Source organism: Topomyia yanbarensis, chromosome 2 (assembly GCF_030247195.1).
Source record: "Topomyia yanbarensis strain Yona2022 chromosome 2, ASM3024719v1, whole genome shotgun sequence".
Taxonomy (NCBI): domain Eukaryota; kingdom Metazoa; phylum Arthropoda; class Insecta; order Diptera; family Culicidae; genus Topomyia; species Topomyia yanbarensis.
Window position 1 is genome coordinate 395,659,623 of NC_080671.1, and position 14,032 is coordinate 395,673,654.

At 39.4% G+C, this 14,032-nt stretch overlaps 1 protein-coding gene across 2 annotated transcripts in view; it reads right to left on the reverse strand.

The window, feature by feature from the left end:
* Positions 1–14,032, reverse strand: part of LOC131684849 (uncharacterized) — a 732,442-nt gene that overhangs the window by 251,079 nt on the left and 467,331 nt on the right. For both annotated transcript variants that reach the window (XM_058968063.1, XM_058968064.1), the window contains one exon: positions 12,873–13,002. The gene's annotated coding sequence lies outside the window, so the exon portion shown is untranslated. The remainder of the gene's footprint in view (positions 1–12,872; positions 13,003–14,032) is intronic.

Genomic DNA, 14,032 nt, shown 5'->3' on the forward strand with positions numbered 1-14,032 from the left:
CAACGAGGAAAACAGATCGAAGTGATGAGTTAAACGAAAGCAATTATGTGAAACAATTCCCTCCAGAGGCAGGATTCGAACCTGCAACCCGTGGGACTCCAGCTCCATACACAAACTTTTATAATATTTCTGAGCTATTATGACGTCCCAGGAAGAACACATGATTATCGCATTGGGGACGCCGCTACCACCCAACACATTTGATGTTGATGATATAAGAACCCATCATCAGTGCATGGAATACTCCGGTGGCTGCACATGGTTTTAATAGCAAGGATAATATCATGTTATCAAATGACATTCACATTATCGCTGTATGAAGGGCCAAAAAAATGGATTCATGAACAGAGACATTTATGCGCAATCCATAGGGGCACAGAATTTCCTTCCAATGATAAGATCCAGCCATTCGAATAACGCAATTTCCGTTACATGTTGCGCTGCCTGATGGTTTGTGTGAGAAGGGCGCGTCAATCTTATTACCGCATGTCAGATAAGAACATTAACAAAAACAGCATTATTCCGTAGAATTATGCGATCAGCGAAAAAGCGTGATTTTCTCGGTATTTTTATGATAACGAGATGGAAGCTGCAAGTATTTTATGCACCAAAAAAAACAGCAAAAATTATAGAGCTTCTGTCGGTTAAGTAGGTTTAAAAACTACACATGCATTCTCAAACGTCAGCCGTCACACAAAGAAGTTCCCGTACCTTTAGAAATATAATTAAAAAAATTAAAATCACTGAAGTGAAAAAAGAACCATGTAACCCTGAAATAAACAGCTTGTTAAATCCGATTTTTTTAAAGAAGTCAGCAAAAAATTCCAAATAGTTCAACATGCTTTCAACTATCTCATATCCACCGACGCTATCCAGCAATATGGCGTTCATAGATGAATAACCCCGAAACGTTTACAAAATTCAATAAAATTGCACAAATTTTATGACGCACATTAACCGAACCACTTTTCGTCATCCGTGCACACGCGGTTAACTTTTATCGACCAACTTAGCCAATCCCAAATTTATCCGGTTCGAATAAAACTTGGCCAGCTTTTTGCGTCATAAAATATCGCTGCCGATGTCAAGCTAGAGGGGAACACTGTCACTGGCTACCGATGAAAGTTTCGCGCTGCTTCGTCCGGGAATGATGCATTTTCCGGATCACGGCGGCTGTCACTACTCGGGGTGTCGTTAAATTTAACTTTTTCTTCACTCGCGTGAAACTACTAGGTAAGAAAAAAAACAAGCTTTGTGTCGTTGCCAGTTGAAACGACTCTAGCACCGGCGAAGGTGAACTTTTAAGAGAGTATTCACACTTCGGTAGTCAAACGAATAAGAGACCAGTTCTAACTTTTTGTATATTCAAGACCAAGGATGTAAAATGCCTACCTTTTCTGCGGCTGTAATTTTTCTGCCTAAATTCTCATTTCTCTTTCGACGGTGCTGTCGTTCGCTATTGCAGGACGCCCAGCGCTGTACGGCAGTCTGTAAGCAAAGCAATAACATGACAAAGAAATACTGCCCCCAGTAGAGCCACCAGACGCGAGCGGTACAGCTTCTCTTTCCTTATTTTACACTTTTTAATATTTTTAATCTATTCAATATTTTCAATCACAAACGACGACAATAAATGCGGTTCGTTTACGCTACGACCGGCATCAACGCTTTCGTGTGCCTCTCCCTTTGACTACGCAGAGAAAAGTGTACAAAGCGAGAGAACAAACTTTACTACGCCACACTCTCACCGAGCAGTCGGAGTACAGCAGCAAAACTAAAATGTATTCTACTGCTCTACGGGAAAATGTACTCGGTTTGGCTACCGTTCTGGCAAGAGTGATGCGTCACTGTAGCGGGCTGTACGGTTTGTGCAAATGTAAATATACCGAAAAAAATGTAGTTTACCTTTGGCATCCCTGTTCAAGACTACTAGTGCGCGCTATCTAGCGTTACCTATTGCGATTCGATGGCAGTTTTTCACACTAATAGTGTATAGATCATATTTAAGTATTAATCAGCTACACTGAACAAAAGCAGAACAATGATTAATGCAACTTGAAACATCTTTTCGATGGGTTAGATTTATTCTGCGAAATGGGTATCATCAAAATGGATGACAACCAGAACAATGGTAGTGACTTATCTCGTGTATTTCCATAGCAATTATGCAGGTTTCGGTTAAAAAACTAGCCTGATCAACTGAAGTTACGGTGGTGTATTCGAAGTTATCGAAAATATGTTATGTTTTGGGTGATTACTCGCCCTAAATAAATAATCTCTATTTAAAAGATTTCTTTTAGACAAATGAGCTGACGCTATTATGGAGGAAGGATTGGCTGACTGTTACTGATATAAACATCTGCACCGACCGTTTTAGTTTAGTTTGGATGGATCAGAGACACTGAAGTATCCTTCTCGGAAACCACTGTCCACACTAATACTATCGGTTTGAATTTCGATTTGTCGGCATGACCTAACAGCGTCTGTTGTTGTTTCAATGTTATCAGTGATATAGTCATCGTTTTCACTTAATTTTTGGCGTGAAATTGTAAAGTACGATTCATCATTCAAAATGATGAATTTCCATTTGCAATGTGCTTACGGTGAAGTGTACGGCAGCAAATTGGATTTTTTTTTAGTTTTTTTCGGGTGAATTTTGGTGCTCGCTTATGTTTATAAAACGTTGTTTTTCTTCTATAATCAGTAGACAGTTGAACTTAAAATTTTAAGCGCCAATTTGCAGGTTGTTTGCCCAACCTTGTTTTTGCACTTTACAGCGCATTTAATTTTGTTGCTATGTTTTCATTTATGTTCCAGCTTTTTCCCAACACAACAAATTCTTCAAATTATTGAAAATAGTTAGATGCGAAATTGGCTTGTCATTTAAAACAATTGAGTCGTTCAAACAGTTTGGCGACAGTATTACGTAATTTCAGCTTTTACGACATTTAGTTTGCAAAAATTTAGAGAGAATATAACTTTAGAGGCATTCCCTCCCCTAGGTTGATGGGTTTGACGGTATTGCAAACATCATCAAGCATGTTTCGTGAAGCAGTGCTAAAAATCTCTGACAGACAATTGCTTTAAGATGGTTATTGCATGACGTCTCGGTAGTGGTGCATCGAATGGACCGAGAGGGATTATGGGCCGTTTTATGTTTTGTGCTTTTTCATACTTTGCACCAACCCTAACTAACGACCAACCATTAGCTTATGCACGCTGGCGTGGTCGACTAGCGAGTCGCCATGGATTGACTTTTGCTGTGGGCTGTGTTTACAAACATTGTTCCACAGTTTAATGACAATTTTGGTGGACATGGCTCGCAGTGAGGGTCATTGTGCGTCGAATTATCGGTCGACTTCGTCATCGTGCACTCGCTTTTTAATAAAAAGGTGTAATAGTAGAAGACTTTTAGTAGTTGTGTTGTAATAATTGTAGTTTTCAGTACTAGTGTACATTTGTTACGTGCTAGTCATATGTCTATCTGTGTATGTGTTCGTCTGAGTCTGACATCTGGGTCAGGGAATGAATGCAGAACTGGCATATATGATAGAATAGTGGGCAATACTTCGTAGGATACGTTGATAATTTATTTCTGGTGTTCAATTCGTGCATTCGATTCGATTCATTCGGGAAGATCGCATTGAATAAATTAAGGTACGTCTAATTTACCGACGTATCTTAATCATCCATTCACGGTTAGCATAGCATGAAAAAAATCTAACAGAATGCAATTGTCGCTAATGGTAAATACATATCATTTGCTGCCATTTAGACAAGTTCAAGTAGTTTGATTGCATGTTATATATGCTCTTCTTTACTACTTACTTAATTGGTTTTTGTTGTACCTCTAGTAGTTTGCTTTTCCACTACTCATGAATATTGATTAATTTATAAGCTTCTACTAAATTTGTTTCCTTTTTTTTAATTCGGTATGTTATTTTTACTTTTATTACTATATTCCTAATTAGATTCATACTATCACTCAATAATGCAATAAATTATATATTCTCTCTCATTCCAAACGTACAAACACTCCTGGCCTTCGCGATAACACAAACTTGGTCACAAACGCAAACATATAATTGCAATCATCCTCACATACTAACGCCCGCGATCTCGTTAGCATTAAAATACCCTGGTTAATTAAGTGAACGTACTAGCACCTTTAAATTTACAAACGCAGTCTCAAGCATTAATTCACCTCTCGCGAACCAATTAAACGACAATTAGACAACACGTTTCATGACGACATGACCAGGAACATTGGTGATACGGGGAAACTTACTACATTTGAACCACGCATAAAAAATTAAGGATCCAATTCATGGCCAGCGCGTGATCATTCAGTCCTACACGCAAATTTGCAGTTATAAAATCGAATTTCTGCACGCAAATTAACATAAACGCTAGTACACGTGACAAACACGTTAACATACAAACGCTTGAGCCATTCGCGATCATCCACGCATACCTGTGCACGCGATTTCACAAACAGGATAACACGACGATGACAAAATGAACATTTTAGAACTTATAAATTTACAAACGCAGCCTCTAGAATGAACCTACAAACGCCCGTGTCCGCGCAATCATGAATCGGTTACGTTCGGAAGTTTCTACACTTTGTCCTAGTTGTCTAGGGCCAAGCCTTCAGTTGGACTAATAAAAAATGACGCTCATAGTAAATAGAGAACACGTTACCTGGTGAAATGACCCAGAACTTCAGTGATATGAAAGAACTCACTCTCTTCTAGCATCTGAACCGAACACTGAAAATTTATTATCAAGTTCACGGTCCGCACGTCGTGAGTATGCGAATGGACATACGAATATAAAATCGAATTTATACACGCGAAGTTACATACATGCGACATACAAACGCCCACTCGATCGAACATGTTATCGTACAAGCGCTCGAGGCTTTCGCGATAGTACACGTGATCGTGAGCTCCCTACGTTCGCAAACCGTACAATGAATATCACATTCAGAATCACGTCCCGCTGCAATTGGCAACTAAGCAGTGTTTTAGTGGGTGACATTTTCCGTCTCGTCTGCAATTGTAGTGATTGATTTTGACGGTGAGTCTTTCCGAGACCCTAGTTCTACAGCTCTAGTAGGACAACTGTCGAAAAAATATAACTTTGTAGTCGTTGACCTCTTTTTCTGGTTTATATTGATGCAACTGAGCCCAGGTGAGCTGCGTACTATGCAATCGACTTACCTGCTACGTTATATTCCGTTTTGAATGAATAGATTAATTTGAATAAATAAAATTGGATTTGCTGTTCGGATACTCCCAGGACCGGCGAAACTTTTTTTCCCGAGTGGGTAGGAAGATTCGGAGTGATTTGTACTCGTAGTGACGAAAGTTCAGACATGGTGTACGTAAGTGAAAGTGAAAATTTCCGGATAATTCCTCGTGGCTGTTTCGAAATACCCTTTGTTAACAAACTGTGTGACCGACGCCTCAGCGAAAATGTTTTTTTTTGATTACTGATACTACAAATGTTCCACAGCCAAGTACCAATTAATCTATTCTTTTAAATTTCGTTGCAATAATTTGCTGTTTCCTCCGATAAAACCTTCTTTGCGCGTGTACTGAAGCCCGCATAAAAGTATCTCGACAACGGACAGCCCCTCTGGAAGTCGATTTGAATATTTCTCCGATGGCAAAATATAGTCAATAAATCTCCTTTTCAATAAAAATTATATTCATCTATTAACAACAGGTTCCTGGAAGGTCTACTTCCGGACCGGAGATAACCTATTTAAGATCATCGATATATCGCGAAAACTAAGCAAACAACACTCGTCCGTGTACTAAGAAGTATCTTGTCTACGTACCCGCCTAGGAAGTAGAGATTGATGGTGTAGTCTTCGACAGGGCCCTTATTGCGAAATATAGGGTTTTTGATTTGGATGAAATTTTGTTTCAAGATATGTAATTATGTTCCCTACCAACCGTCAAAAATTTAAGTTGGGCACTTTCAAGGAAAAAGTTTAAAAAAAACATTTCCTTGTCCAAACTGAATTTTTTACAGTGTATTTTTAACGAAAATTAAACCAATGAAAATCATAATCATCTCAGAATCTAATTTCCCAACTGATAGATGCCTGATACATGCAAAAATCATCAGTATCGAATTTCGAATTCGTTTGGCAATTTGACATATTACCCTGGTTACCTGTACCTTACCTGCATCAATATTCATTTTAGCAAATAGCTACTTTAAAACTAGGGCCTTAAAACAGTTTAGTAACAACAGTTGTGAAGAGCAGTTCTAGTAAAATTATCATTATGGATTGATTGTATCAATCAAGGTTAAACAGTATCAAGTGCTGTACAAAGATGAACAATCCGAAGTGTAATCGTAATAATTTACGTCCGGAAGTCGCTATCTTGGACATTAAGATGGCGTCAGACATAAATTTCTGGCACCTACTCGTCAAGACCATTCCGAAAATACCCAGTCAGTCTAGATTCTAGACTGTGAACTCTGGACTCTTCACACTTCACACTGGATTCTGGACAATGGGTTATGGCCTCGATATCCCGTGCTATGGACTTTGGACTCTGAACTATGGTCTCTGGGGTCTTGACTCTGGACGCTGGAATCCCAACTCTAGACTCTGAACTCTGGAATCTGCACTCGGGACTCTGCATTTTGGGTTCTAGTCTTTAGATTCTGGACTCTTCACTCTCATTGCTTGATGATGGACTCTTAGCGCTGGCCTCGAATTTCTGTACTATGCACTCTGAACCATGGGTTCTGGTATCTGGGGTCTTGATCCTTCACTCTGGACTCTGAATTTTAGGCTCTGCACTTGGGTCTCTGGATTCTGGAGTGTGGGCGCTCTCCTCGGGACTCTAGATTCTGGTATCTGGGCTCTGTGCTCTGAACTCGAGACATTGGGCTCAGGATTTTGGGTTGAGGACTCTGGACTCTGGACTCTGGTCTCAGAATTCTGGGCTCTGAACTCGGGACACTGGGCTCAGTATTTTCGGTTGAGGACTCTGGTCTCTGGACTCTGAGTTCAGATCTCAGGATTCTAGTGACTTTGAGCTCTAGATTCTGAACTTTGAAGGCTGGATGCTGCACTCTTGAAGCTGAGTTATGGGCTCTGGACTCTCGTCTCGAGATTCTGTGTTATGGACTCTGAATTCTGGCCGCTGGTTTCTGGGTTATGTGCTCTGGAGTCTGAACACTTGCCTCAGTATTTTCGGTTGAGTACTTCGGACTCTGGATTCTGCTCCCAAAGATCTGGACTCTGGTCACAGTAATTGGGGTTGAGGACTCTGGGCTCTGGACTATGGAGCCAGGATTCTCGACTCTGTTCTCTGCACTCTGAACTCTGGACTATGCATTCTTAACTCTGTATACTGAGCCCTCGCCTCGAGATTCTCTGCTATGAACTCTGAACTGTAGAATATGGTCTCTGAGCTATGGACTCTTGGTCTTAATTCTGGACTTTGGACTTAGAACTGTGGACTCTGGGCTATGCACTCTGCACTCGGGACTCTGTATTCTGTATTCTGGACTCCGGACTCTGGGCTCTGGTTGCTAGGCTATGGAATCTAAACTCTGGATTATCGAATCTGAACTCTGGTTCTGGACTCTAGGTTTTGGACTCTGGGCTCTGGCATCTGAACTCTAAACTCTGGGCTCTGAATTCTGCGCTCTGGACTCTGAACTCTGCATTCGGAACTATGGATTCTGGACTCTGAGCTAAGTCTTCGGAACTTTGGGTTCTGATCACTGCGCTATGGACTCTAGACTCTCCATTCTCGACACTAACCTCTGGATTCTGAACTATAGACTCGCCTCAGTATTTTGGGTTAAGGACTCGCGACTCTGGATTCTGGTCTCTCTCCTCGGGACTCTGGGCTATGAAATCCGGAGTCTGGGTTTTTTCCTCGGGATTCTGGGTTTTGGGCTATGGATCCTGACTAAAAATACACTGAAAAAAATCAGTTTGGACAAGGAAAAGTTTTTTTCAAATATTTTTTTTCCTTGAAAGTGCCCAACATAACACCTATCATAGATTAAAATTTCATCCAAATAAAAGATGGTTTTTTTTTGTAAATCGACTTAAAATTTTTAAAATCGATTTTTTTCAGCGCAGTCGATGAAATTTTCTTTCAATTTTTTTATTAAAAAACTTGGATAATTTTGTGAAAATCACTCCTACAACATTTTTTTTGGAAAGATTTGTCATTTTTAGACTATAGCCATTTGAAGAAAATTGGTAAAAAAGTACCCTTTTCAAAAGACTGTCTAGATTATTTTTGGAAAAACAAAGTATGCAAATTGGCTTTTTGTAACAAAGTCTTTATTTACGGAAAGTTTTATTAAAATCTGAGAGGGTGCTGCCAACTCTGAATACGATTTAGCGCGAAATTCGTCCTATCGTCCATTATCTCTAACGTACATTATGCCTACCGATAAGCACGTTAGGTCTAACGTATTCATACCTAACGTCGCGCATCCAATTGACACTGTGTACATCTGGTGCCAAGACGGTGCGAGTTACTGATGAGAAGAATTCGAAACGTCGAATCAAACTCATTTTTAAAATTTGGCTGATCCCCTTTTTCGTGTCTAGTCTAGTCTAGTCCACACAAACACAGCCAATACATGTAGGGGTCCTGGAAAATTGCAAACGTTCGTCTACAATTTTACTTGTCAATATTAATGTTTGTGGTACATATGATATGTGACACAATCATAAGCCGTGTGGTGTCCGGCGGGCTGAAATCTTTTTGCACTATTTCAACCAAGAATAGAACCTCTGGGAACTGCTCCCATGTCGTAAGAGGCGACTAACAACATGCTAGGAGTTCCTAGGCCGAGGTTTTGTTCCGTACCGAAGACTTAATCTGGGCGGACCTTAAGGTTTTCCATATTACCCTCTTTCCAGTCTGTATTTAGTGAATCACTGACATATACCTTTTCTGATTCGCCTTTCTTGATTGTGTACCAACGTTTTAAGTTTCTTCTGGCGGTTGTATATTAGCCGTAAATGACGAAATCTAATTCTACACTAAGTAACAGAATATATTAATATACCGGCACTTCCACGCCAAGGTTTAACTTCCAAAGCTTTGGCTTAAAAACCGTTTTTAAAAAATGGAAACTTTCATGCAGGAAATTTATTGAATTGGCCTAAGATGGAGCTGTCGAATTTCACAAAAAGCTTTTTATGTTGCAAGTGATCTGTAGTTGTGTTAAATTAGGTATTTTTCTATTATATTTGGAACCGTCTACCGACAAATCTACATTTACGAATACCTCCAAAAGTGACTTCTTGAGGTCTCATGAAGGCCTGACACTAGCTTTATGATACTTTTGCTTTTCTAAACAGTAATAAAAATCTCAACATTCAAGAACTTCACTTTGTCAGAAAATGTAGGGCCGTCGGAAGCTAAAACTTCGTAAAATCGCACTCCTGGTCCTTTTTTCAGTGCAGTACTCTACGTCACTCGTTCAAATTTGCACCGCTCTTATGGTAGTCGGTATTTGCTAGTATTACTGTTCTCCCATCCATTCTGGTAGTCAAACGGTGGGATAGCAAAATTCTTACAAGTTTCCTATCTCATGCCTCCACGCGATTCTAAGTCTATTGATGACATTTGGTCCTTAGACCGCAGAATGAGAGGGTGCGAACAGAATGAGAGGGTGCGAACAGATCTAGTCGAGAAAACATTGCCGTAAAAATGAATAGTTGATCGGAAATTAGCCCCAATACGACTAATCTGACTAGTATCTATGAACACGGCTCAATACGTATTGAAAATTCGCCGCGTCTGTTTTTATGAACCTAATTTAAAGCTCCGTTATTGCTAACAAGCCCGTGCATCAGATTAACAATCCTTTATATTTCCCTTCAGTGTTCGGTATTATCGCTCGTATACTTGTATTCCACAAACAATCCGATATGGAAAATAAGAAATACTTTCCTTGATTTATAACATCTCGCGCTATTTTTGCCAGTATAATATGCTGTCACTTGGTAGTTTTCAAGCCAATAAATATATCGTAGAGAAGAAGTAGCGAGTTCTGTCCAAATACTGTTGCAATAAATAGTGATCCGGCCCATTACGCAGATAAGATTAGCTTTTCCAGGCAATACTCCCACGATCGGCTGTGTGGAGTTCAAATTGTTTTTGTTTAGGGAACATAGTATACTCTCGGTAGCCGGCTGCCCAGAGTTTAAAAATAACCAAAAACTAAACAAGATCATCTCTTTTTCGAGTGATCGTTCACTCGAAGACTAACTAAACAACTACCTAATAAAATATGCTTTACAGGTCGCATCGTTTGCTTGGAGCGAATCCTAGATCTGATACCCTTCCAAACCACCAACTCCGCGACACCTATGGAAGAGTCTGATGAATCGTCGTCCTTCCGTTAAGTAGGTGGAGCATCAACACTTCCCGTCTACCTTATCCTTTATCCTTCCCCGTGAACGATGGAGATGGGGGCGGCCGGCAATGATGGCTATCATGCTGTTGAGGTTTTAATATGGGTCGGATTGGTATGAATTCCTACTTACCACTTCCTAAGCAACTCTTATTAGATAATCAGCAGTCAAACATGATGAAGTCAGTGTGCAATCCGCCAAAATCATCGTCACAACGCAACGCAACGCAACGCAACGCATATGATATGTGACACAATCATTAAAGCGGCCAGGCCAACCGTGCAGCGTACAAAGTGAAGATGATTCCAAATTATGCAGCAATTAAATTATTCATTTAATGAAGAATTTAATCAACGAACTATTTCAAACCTTGAATAAGGAAGAAACGTGGACAACCGTCCCGACCGTTTCAATTTGGTGGGGATTTGATAAATTGTTGGGAGTGGCTTGGCTAAGAAGGTTAATGTCACTCCTTTGGTCCTAGGTTCCTGGGATGGGATGGGATGGGACAGAAGTATTGGCTGATCCCCTTTTTCGTGTTGCCAAAAACGGACATTGGTCTGAAATGGCCCATTTTTCTATTGTAATCGGATGAATTGCTCTAAATGTTAATGTAGTGGTTATGTCTCTGGTAGTTGGTTTCTCAGCAAACAATTTTATAGTTATATCTAAATTTCAACCAAATTATACATGTAAATATACGGTACAACTAAGTCGCATACAATACGCAAGTAAGCTAAATACGGTCAAAATTAGAGGCAATATATCTACAATGAGATAAAATTGGGTTACAATATACGAACTGAACTGTACATAAATGCGACTGTGGTCGGTGCTTAGTCTGATTCCATGTGGCAAGAAACAGATACACTTTTATACACTCTTACGACTCAAAACAGTACTATATACGATTGAATTAGGCTTTCGGGAAGTAATAATATAAAATAAAAGTTAAGAATGAGACACATCTTTCGACAGTCTGTTTTTTTAAGAACTAGAATTATTTAAAAAAATTCGCATCTTTAAACATTTCTACCCTTTTTTCTACAAATGGGTTCACTCGGTCCCGAACCCAGAAACATCAGCTTACGTGCCTGCAACATATCCCATACACCATTTGATAGGTGTGGTTAGTTCGGGCCGGCCAAATTTAATGACTCTTGGGAAAACGCTTGTTATTATATCACTCTGATATACGACTTTGTCTATGCGAAGTGGGATAACTAACATGACTTTTATAACATACTTTCTTATACTGATGAAAATCTATATATACGTGCATATGTACATATAATAATCCAATTAATGTCAAATGTGTATAAATTCCTCGAGGACTTTCCATCACTTACTCCATTATAGTAAAGGAGATATAAATCTTCGCCAAAGACTTGCAGGAGAATGTCACGTTATATTTTAAATAAATTGTAATTATACAAATAAATTATAAACTTTTGCTTCGCTCCCGTGAAACATTTATACAAGTTGGCGTAAAAAACAACGTTGGTTTATTTTATACTTTTGATAAGCATTTTTCTTCAATAGATACCCCATAAAATTGTTTGCAAAATTGATCAAATCATAGAGATAACCTGAATCAATCATATTAACTTTCTCAAAATTTGGGATACAATTTGGTTTCAACATGTTTCGAGTTCTGTGAGTATCATCTACGCTTTTTATATATTTTGTTCTGTTAACACAAGTAGTTCCTATCTTGAAATAAACTTAAGCTGTTCATAAACAACATATAGAAAAACTCACAATTTTAACTATTATCTAAAGGTCTTGTCCATATTTTCATACTACTATGTTTCTATTTGTGGCACGATGCAACCATACTGGTATGGGAACGAATTGATGGCAATATCAATATATAACTAGGATTCCTCTTTTTACAGAACTGATATTTTATTTTGAGGATTGAATAGAAGTCGGTTCGAAGCCAGCATTTCATTTGAAATTAACTCCACTTTACGATTCTTGGCGTACATTACTTGGATTAATTGGGCTATTACGGACACACATTTGTGTAGTCTTAATTGTGTCATATTACTGCACTAATAACGCTCATTTTCATACATTATACGACTTAGTTTGCACTCATATACGAGAATCGTAAAGGAGCCATCATAATGAACTAGTTACGATAAATTTTGTATAATGCGTATACATGCGGTGTACCATTATACGATTCCGATAAAAAATCTATGCTTATACGATTTTTGTTGGGCATCCTTATACGACACCTGGTTAACTGGGTTCGATCTTTTCTGATTATTATTTTCTAAAATTTTGTAATATCAAACTCAGTATCAATTTCGTGTAGCAATGTAACGCAAAGCGCTGCCCAACGCGAACGACTGTCAAGGCATGATGAGTTCCACCACCAGAACTCTGGCACCAAATTGTTCTGTAGGTCATAAACGATAAAGTTAGAATAACTTACCCCCACGATTCGTTGATGATCCGGCTATTGTGGCGGCGAAGCGTTCGGAATACGCGGGCAGCCGTAAAACGCGATGACAAGTCCTGTGCTACGCCTGATTGGTGGCAAGTGATGCTTTACGAGATCATATCTGCGGAAAGACGAGAGAAAAGACGAACGGTTAGCGGGTGTGTGTGTGTTAAAAAGGATCGGCTACAGTCAATCAAAGTGTTTTATTTGCCGGATCGGGGAACATTGTTAGTCAAGCTGTAAAATGGTGCTACTTTGTGATGTGGCATAAACAGGATCGTAAATTCAGATGGACATTTATTGGGCTGTTGTGTTACAGGCGGAAATCGAATTGTGTCCTAAAGTTATACTATACGGATCTTAAATTATTCTAATTTTTTAATCATAATAATTTTCGTATTTGTAAAATAACATAAACTATAATTCACGCATCGGAAAATCTTTCAAACTTGAAAACTATTGACGTATAATCTATTTTGATGTCAGATCGATAAATATTACATATATATGACCAAACACTCCCAGCGAGCGCAAATTGCACTAATCCGCTCCGATCGACCCGTAATGCAATCAGCTACGGGTGACTTCATTTTGCTGGCACTAATTGCTGGAAGTAGCCCTGTCCGAAGCGAATGATTTTACAATCATTCGCTTGGGCACCAACTGATTTTACAACGCAAATTAAATTCACTGCTGGATCCCCTGCCGCGATGGAAATCCATTTTTTCCGGCCCTTCCTTTTCCCACCTAACCTTTTCCGGATTCTTTGTGTGAATTACATCAGAGCGAATGTCTTACTAGAATTGGTTTCTGCTCGGAAAATTAGCTGCCAAAAGTTATGAGCGTACCAAACCAATTTAATTTATTAGATATAAAAGCTGCCCCCCCCGTAACTTGGGCTTGGGTCTGTGTGCTGCCTTTGAACTTTTATCCCTCGTTTGAGCCGCAGCCAACGAATCCTTTCCGGCTTTGCCGTCGTATGCTTTTGTTCCGGGAAATGCAAAAGCAGCATGCCTTACATGCGAAGGTCCTTCCCAGAAGTTGATCTTTGGCCCAGTGCCGCCTCCTAGGGTTCTTTAAAAATGCGGACGACGACGACGACGAGAATAATAACCGGAACCGGATTTGAAAACATGTTGAACGAATTGGCA